This window comes from Entamoeba invadens, assembly GCF_000330505.1.
Source record: "Entamoeba invadens IP1 unplaced genomic scaffold scaff_1105074725689, whole genome shotgun sequence".
In the NCBI taxonomy this organism is placed as follows: domain Eukaryota; phylum Evosea; order Mastigamoebida; family Endamoebidae; genus Entamoeba; species Entamoeba invadens.
In genome coordinates this window covers 174671-183160 of record NW_004440380.1, presented here as the reverse complement: position 1 = coordinate 183160, position 8490 = coordinate 174671, and positions in this window count along the sequence as shown.

Sequence of the window (8490 nt, the reverse complement as noted above, 5' to 3'; positions counted from 1 at the left end):
ACAAATAAACATTTATTTATATAAACAGAAATACACTAGTTTAGTGAATGATCAATAAAATGATCACATGTGATATCCTTGATGTAGTTGTTATATAGATAACAATTTGAATTATTTGAATGTTAGAATTGATAACATATTACATTTATAATATTATTTTATTATTAATAAAATAGAGTCTAAAATAATAATATAATAATAATAATAAAATATTAATAATTTATTTTTTAATATGATAATAATGTTATAATAATGTTATTCAAACACACCAAATAACAAAAATACGATAAAAATTATTATTTTAAAATAGATAATTTTGAAGAATATTTTAAATTAACGACTATCTGTCATTCCACGACAATGGATCAATAAGAAATAGACATATAAATGTCACTTATAATATTGTTAACAGTTATAGTTAAAAATATTAGATTATTTAATAATGTATTGTTTATTTGATTGATTTTGTAACGAATTGTGTTTTGTGTTTTTAAATAGATTTTTTTGTTAAATTTTTTAAAAATAAATACAGAATATTTACCCCGTTTTGTTCAATTGTTTTAATGATGCAAGACATTTATAGTTATTTTTAATTAATGAATACTAATTTAACAAATTAAATGCAAAGAACATTTTTGGCGTTTTTTATTTGGAGATTGTTAAACAATAAAATGGTTTAAATTATTTAAAAGTACTAATTAAATCTTACATAAAACAACGTCACTTGCTACAAAACAAAAAGTTTGTGATAAAACAAAGAAAATACTTGATATAAATTTGAATAAACACGATAATTGAGTTGGTTATTTCAAGATTTGTTATGGATAGATTGATAGTTTCAAGTTGCACTATTTTAAACAACAATGTGCAAACCAATTTATAATCAAAAATTATCATTTTTTAATCTTAATATCCCGAAAAACATTTGAATATCCAATAAATATTGTAAATCAACATTAAATAATTGTGTGAAACAACACACAAATTTCTTATTATATTTAAAATAAAAATTCCAAAAATAAATAAATACTTATTACTATAAATAACTTTGCCGCCTTGCATTTGATTTGACCAAAAAATGCAAAAATCTGCCTCATCATCAGAACTTGAAAAATAAATTCAAACTTTCAAAAGGCCAAGTCATCATTATTGGAAACAAGAGATTCAGATGCCCAAAAGCACATTTTCCAGCCATCTATTTTTAGTATGGAAACATTAGGTATCCATAGACAACTTACGACTCAATCATGAAGTGCAATGTCGACATCAGAAAGGATTTGTATGAAAACATCGTTTTGTCTGGTGGAAAATCAATCCAAAAATCAACGAAAGACAAGAGAAGGAGAAAGTTTCAAATGAAAAAGGAATAAGCATAATCAAGGCTGTTTATGCTTGGCTCAATTTAATTATATTTGTATTGGTGTTTATTTGGTTAAGTTTTAATATTATTATAATTATTGTTATAATCAATCATAATATATATAATAAATTTACTATCAGTTATATTATTAAAGGTTTATTTTTTATAGTTTATTTCTAATTAAAATTACTTTACAATTTATTATTCTTTTGTCAAGCATTGTTTAATGTATCCAAAACTGCTATTTTTCTCGACTTGAATTGATGTTTTATAGCGTTGTTTTACCATATAAGATAATCAATTTAATGTTATTGTTGTGTTAGTTGAATAACAAACAAAATTAATAGTAAGTAGTGGGTTTTTATCGTAATATTGTGTTGTTAAATGGTTCTCTAAGTATTTTTAGTTTGAGTGGAATCCATTTTTTTTATTTCAACAATAATATTTTTGTTATGTTGTTATTTTATTTTGGTTTGAACCAATATTATTGGTTATATCAAACCTACAATCTTGCACATTTTCTAAGTGTTTTTTATTTTGTTTTTCAAAAAACTTGAATATCTGATAATATTATTTAATCAATTTTATTAACATTTTTATTTGTTTATAAAAACAGTTTATTTTCGTATTATTTTTATTACTAATATTAATTTGTTAAATTGTATATTTTATTGATTGAAGGACGAATCTTTAACAAAAACCAATTAATTTGAGTTTATGAATGATAAAATGTTTTATAAATAATTCAAAAGTTTGAATTTAAGTTGAACTATTTTATCAAATAAGTCAAAAATCATTCTAAATTGTTCATGAAAAGTCACCATTATTTTCATTTTTTTGGAAAAGTAAAATTATTTTTTGAAATTTTTTTCTGAAAAAAAAAAGAAAAAAATAAAAAATTTTCAGTCCTCGAAGGGTTAATAATTGATATATAAACCATATAAAAAATAATTTAATATAATTATTATGGTATTAAAATTTAATTTTTAAAAATTGTTATCATCAGGGCTGTAAACTTCAATTAAATAATGGCATTTAATCTTTTTGGATAAAATAAATAATCCTATTCACAAAAGAATTATTTTTGCTCAATTTGATGAAAATAATCATAAAAATTAAAAAATATGCTGTTTTGGGAATGTTTTTGAATAATATGCTCAAAACTGCACTTTATTCCGTTCTTCAAATAATAAGACCAAAAGTGTTTTGAAAAACAAATAATAACCAGAAAAAACAAATAAGAAAAATTTAAACATTTAAACCAAAAACTAAAGAAAAATAAAACAAATAACTTTTTGAGAAAAAATTTTGATTGAATCGCATAAATAAATAATAAGAAAATGTCATTGGATTGAAGTAAAATAAAATTGTTGTCATTTCATTTTGTTTTAGAACATGACATATAATTTAACTTGTTTAAACCTTAAGTGCCAAACCCGAAATAAAAAATAATAACACTAAAATTTACAAATTTCACATTTAATGTGTCTTCTTTCTTTATTAATAATTTACATATGTATACAGGGGTGAAACTGAAGGTATAAATTTAAAAGTGGATGTATTAATTCGGAATTTTTAATAACAAAATTGGCATTTTTCTTGGTTTTATGATTCGTAAATTAAGCAAACCCCCATTGATTTAAATTTGGCAATGCAAAAAATGAAAACAATCAATAATTATGTTTAGTAACGATACCAACATATTAATATTAAAATAGTATTTTAATTATATCAATGATTATATAATAATTCATTATTAATTTGTGTGTTTCTTAATAATTAACTAAATTAAAAAATAATTAATAGTTATATTTGTTATAATTAAACAAATAAAAATGGTTAACAGTGTTATATTTTAAATTTGTTATTATTTAATTGTATTTTCAGGGTTTAAAACAAAACACAATTCGTTTACAACTTGATAAATATTTTAAATGTATTTAAATGTGTAAGTGAGTATTAGCTTTATGGTTTGTTTTTTTATAAGCAACGCAGTTATTTAAAAATGTTGTATTGACGTTCAGATTGGTTGGTGCAGCTCATTGTCAAACTTTTGTTTGTGTTTTTCATACGCAGGCCGGTCGTGAGGGCCGTGATACACAACCCAAAATATCGTAATTCATTTTAGTGTCGAGTGTTGTTTAAATATTAACAAAATAATGATAAATTTATTATAAACTGAAATAATAAAATGTATAGTAAATATTTAATAATGTTATAATTTTTTGTGTTGAAAATTATAATAAATTTTATAATTTTGTAACAATAATATTAACCATATTTTCCTTTTCCAAAAATTATGACTGTTTTATAAAAAGTGGTTTTTGTCCAAATTTACTTGTTTTTTGAAGTAGTTATGTTGAGTTAAATGGCTTAAATTCAATGTTTTACATGTTAGTTCGTTTTTAGCCAATCGAATAACAGGAAAATGAACTCCAAAATAATATACAATTGAGTAAATTAACCTTAGCCCAAGAAATGTACTTTAGCCCATCTATTTTTAATTTTACTGGGTAAGTACTTGTCATTTTCTTAAAAAACACGGGGTTTTAATTCAAAAAATCGAAAAAACGTTTATTTCAAAAAATAAACCTTAGTCCCCAAAATATTCCGCAAGTAATAAAACGGGAAAACCATTCATTTGTTGAACTATTAATTAAAAAACACAGAAAAAGTCGAATAATAACATGAAGGGATCATTTAAGCACAACACAAAGTTTGTTTGAAATGCCCAATACTGAATTTTAATGAAAATTTGTATTTAATGTTTCTTCTAACATCTTTAGACTTTCTTCGGTCACTTCCCGTACTCTAACAAGTGTGGTTGTTGATTTTGGAGGCGTTGACTTCTCCAATTCTCCGGGTGTTGGCTTGACTGTTGTTGTGTTCATGAAAATTCTCGCAGACCTAATGTCTACATATACTCGATTGTTTAAACCTTCAGTAACAACAACGAAACCAGCTCGCGCAAAAGGAGATTCAACGTTCTTTCTGGTTGCTTTTTCTTCGATAATTCTCATCACTTTCATGAGATGTCCGGTAATGACACTCCCCCCTTTCTGCTCTTTGTTGTGTTGTTTTTTTAGCAAGTGGATCATCTAATTGTTTAACCCATTCATCAATCAATGAATCAAAAATTCCAAAACCACTTCCTTCCACTTCTCGAATTTGGCTAGAAAAGACAAAACCACTGGTTGGTTGTTCACATCTTGTGGTTTCTATTATATTTGTCGTGTTTTTAAATATCGGTGTTGAACTACTACTGCATTTTTTGACGACTCCAAATAAACAAAGGTCGAGAGGTTGACAAATATGGCTCGAATGTAGTTCGAAAAAATGAAACAATATATAATTATCAAGAAAAATTTCACGTATATTGTCATCAATATGGGCAGTGAAATTGTCCATTAAAATTACAACAATTTCATAAAATTGATATACCAAAGATGCTCTTCGGTTCACAATATATGGCAAAATTGTATTATACGTCCAATTCTTAAAAATGAGTCGATTGACAAATCCGGTCTTTGAAGAAAAAATATCCAAATATGGGTATTTTGCATAAACCAACTGATTAACAAAAACGTTTGATACAACTGCTGCTGGAACACACAACAAACCATCTGCAGATATGCAAGCTATATTTGTACTTCTCTTCGAAGCTCTGGGTATACCGACTTTAACATTGGAAACTCCTTTAGTAAAGACTGTTACATTATGTTTGTCGGATTATTCATTGAATCCAATCTCATCAATGTTAAACAGTAATGAAGAATATATACTGTTAAATTTATCAGAGAAAGCAATGTAATTTAAGAAAATATTTTTATAAATTTGTAAATACCCGTTCCATTTCTTCGGGTTTTGCAATTTTAGTATTGTACCATGGTATTTTTTAATGTGTGATATGATTCCTTTTCTTGTCTTTTCAAACATACAATCAACGGACTGGCGGACAGAATCAATCAAAGTTGGAGTAACGCTTAGATGTCTTGATTCGCAATAGTTAAAAAGTGCAGATATTGCGGTGTCTATTTCTTCTGATATTTTTGTAAAATGTTTCTGTTCTGCAGTCTTATGTTTAAATGGATTAAAACTGCTCCTTTTGGATTCCAAAGAAAGATCCAATTATAACATTGGGTTGTTTCGTTTGTCTTTTTATATATTTGATTTGTTCAATCATTGATTTATACTGATACAAGTTTGAATCCACTAGTAAATCATTCACCAACTTCAAGGCCTTTTCATTTGTTTCTTTGTTTATTAATTTTATTTCATTTAGAAATTTGACAATTTTTATCATTTGATTATTGGAGATTGTTTGTTTTCTTTTGGTTTTTGTTGGGGGAACAGTGAACGGTTTAACAATTTGGTTTTCTTTGATAGTTTTCTTTATTGCATCAAAGAATGTTTCTGGTTCAACACTTTGCATTTGAGTATTGTAGTTCTTTTATTTTTAGTTATTGAAATCATTAACTAAAAAAACATATTTATTGTATTTTTATATAGTTAATTTGTTTAATAAAACGATTGTATATATATAGTTTTGTTTGGGCTAAGGTACAATTACCCGGCTAAAGTTTGTTCACCCAACTGTAATACTAAAAAATTATTCTATAAAATCGCATAAGCCTCAAGGTTTCACATATACAAATTTAATGACCATACTGTATATTATTTTTTTATAGATTGATCATTAATTTGTTTAACATATTTCAGGATTATTTTTAATAAAATTAATTAAATGTTTAAATTAAAATATTATATAATGTTCATTTTTATCCGCATAACATAATAAATTAACTATCTAAAAAATTTGTATTAGTATTTAAAAAGACTTACATTTTACACCAAAACCCCGCTATAAATACAAATTTATAACACAAAAATAAAACATTTTTGTATTTTTGGGTTTTTGAAATTTGAAAATAGGGTTTTTCTTTTTCTCATTTACATCTAATAAAGTAAAACAAGTAAAAAGTTTTATATAAAACGACAAATTTTTATCTTTTGTTATTTGTCCCGTGTTTTGGCGCAAAGTGAACATTTTGATTTATATTTAACTTTAACACGCTAAAATATATAATAATTAAATAAACTATACTTTTAATATTTAAAAATTAAAAACTCTTAATCACTTAATGGAAGAACACTGTACAAAACCCGAGTTTTGTTTATTTTCGATATCAAAACCTAAAAAGTAACCCTTATTTAATTATAGAATGGATTGAAATTACAGACAACATCATTGATTCAATAGCAAGTGTGTTTATTTCCGACAGCTTCAAAACTTAATCAATAATGATCAATAATCAACAATGGCAGAAGCATCAGTTATCTCTGTTTTTGACCAAACATTTTCTCATTTTGTTACTAAAAACGGCGATTCACAAAAACTTAAACAGACATTCTGTTGTTTTTATCAAAAATGTAATTGTACCATTTGTTTATTTTTAAATGAAAATAAAACAACGGTTAAACACATTATTATAACAAACAATCATTCACACAACTTCACAACAAATATTCCATTACACACGAGAATCATTTTTTCACAGGAACAATTAAATTAAACGAAAAAACTAGCTATAGGGGTGTGATAAAATGGTTACTACCCAAAAAATGGTTACTGTCAGTGTAGAACTTCTTTTTTGTAAAAATGAAAAACATTTTATTTAACAAAATTAAAAAGGAAATTGATAATGAAAAAGTGGACTTTTGGGTTCAGTGAATAAATTTTTTGATTTGAATAAGTAAAAATAGATGGAGTGTGTGTAAAATATCAAACCATAATTGAATTAACAATTAATTATATTTATATTATTAATTTTATAAGGTAATAAACCATAGTTAATAATTACGTCAAATTATAAAACTCCTGCTCAAATTGAAAACGTTTGTGCCTATGTCGTGTTCAGTTTATGCGCCCTTTGGTATCGACTTACCAAAGGGCGATACCTTTTTGACTTTTTTTATTATTGCGGACTTGTTCTTGTTATTATGTCTACTTGTTAATACATATTATATAAAATATTTTTGAATTAATGGTAATACAAACTTGTATGTTAAAGTTGTTGTTATATTGTGTCATTTTCTTTAAGTGGCTGCCGAGTTGCCACATTATTTTAACACCACTTTTGGGGTTTTATATGAATAACGCGTGTTTTAGGTTTATAAGTTTTAATTTGTTTATTGGTTTAATTTAGTTATTTATTAATAAAATATAGTTTGATTTTTTGAACTTATAACTAAAACTTTATAATAAATAAAACAATAAATTTATTAGTTTTATTATAATATTTTAAATTATATAATAATTGTTTATAGTTTTAATTTAATTTAAATGTTATTTTTCGATATACAATATTATATAATAACAATATTATATAATATAATAAACTGGTTTTATTTATAGAAGTCTTTAATAAAAAAATCAACTTGGTTTATCTTGTACATTTCTTTGAACCAAGTGGTTCTTATTATTCAAATTTTGATTCTCAATCATCTCTTGATGTTTATATGTAAGTTGAATAATGCATATGTTTATTATATAACTATTTTTATTTTTTATATGAAGTAAAATATAGGATCATAAAAATACATCAATTTAGAATACAAAGGTATCTACATGTATTTTGTTTATAAAAGTAAACAAATAATGATCGTCAATAGATGTAATATACATGTTTGTAATATGTTGTATTGTATAAATTGTATATATCATCAAGTTTTTTATAAATTTCGAAAAAATTCAGACTTAAAAATTTCTCAAAAATTCAAAATTTATTCAAAAATAAAAGATTGATGATTACTATTATAATGATCTGTATAAAATACAATTTTAGTTCACACAAAAACATTTTTATAACAATTATTAAATTAAAATAAAAAAATTAATATAAAAAAACGAATTGTTTTTCAAATGTAATTCTTAATTTAATTGGCTGTTTTAAAAATTCTTGACTAATTTTTGTCTGACTAAAAAAAACTTTCCCAAAAATGCATTAAAAATAACAAAAAATAATATTGAAAAATTTTAGACTATTTGTTGAAAATGTTAAATAAAATGTTTTTCATTTTTACAAAAAAAAGTTCTACACTGACAGTAACCATTTTTGGGTAGTAACCAT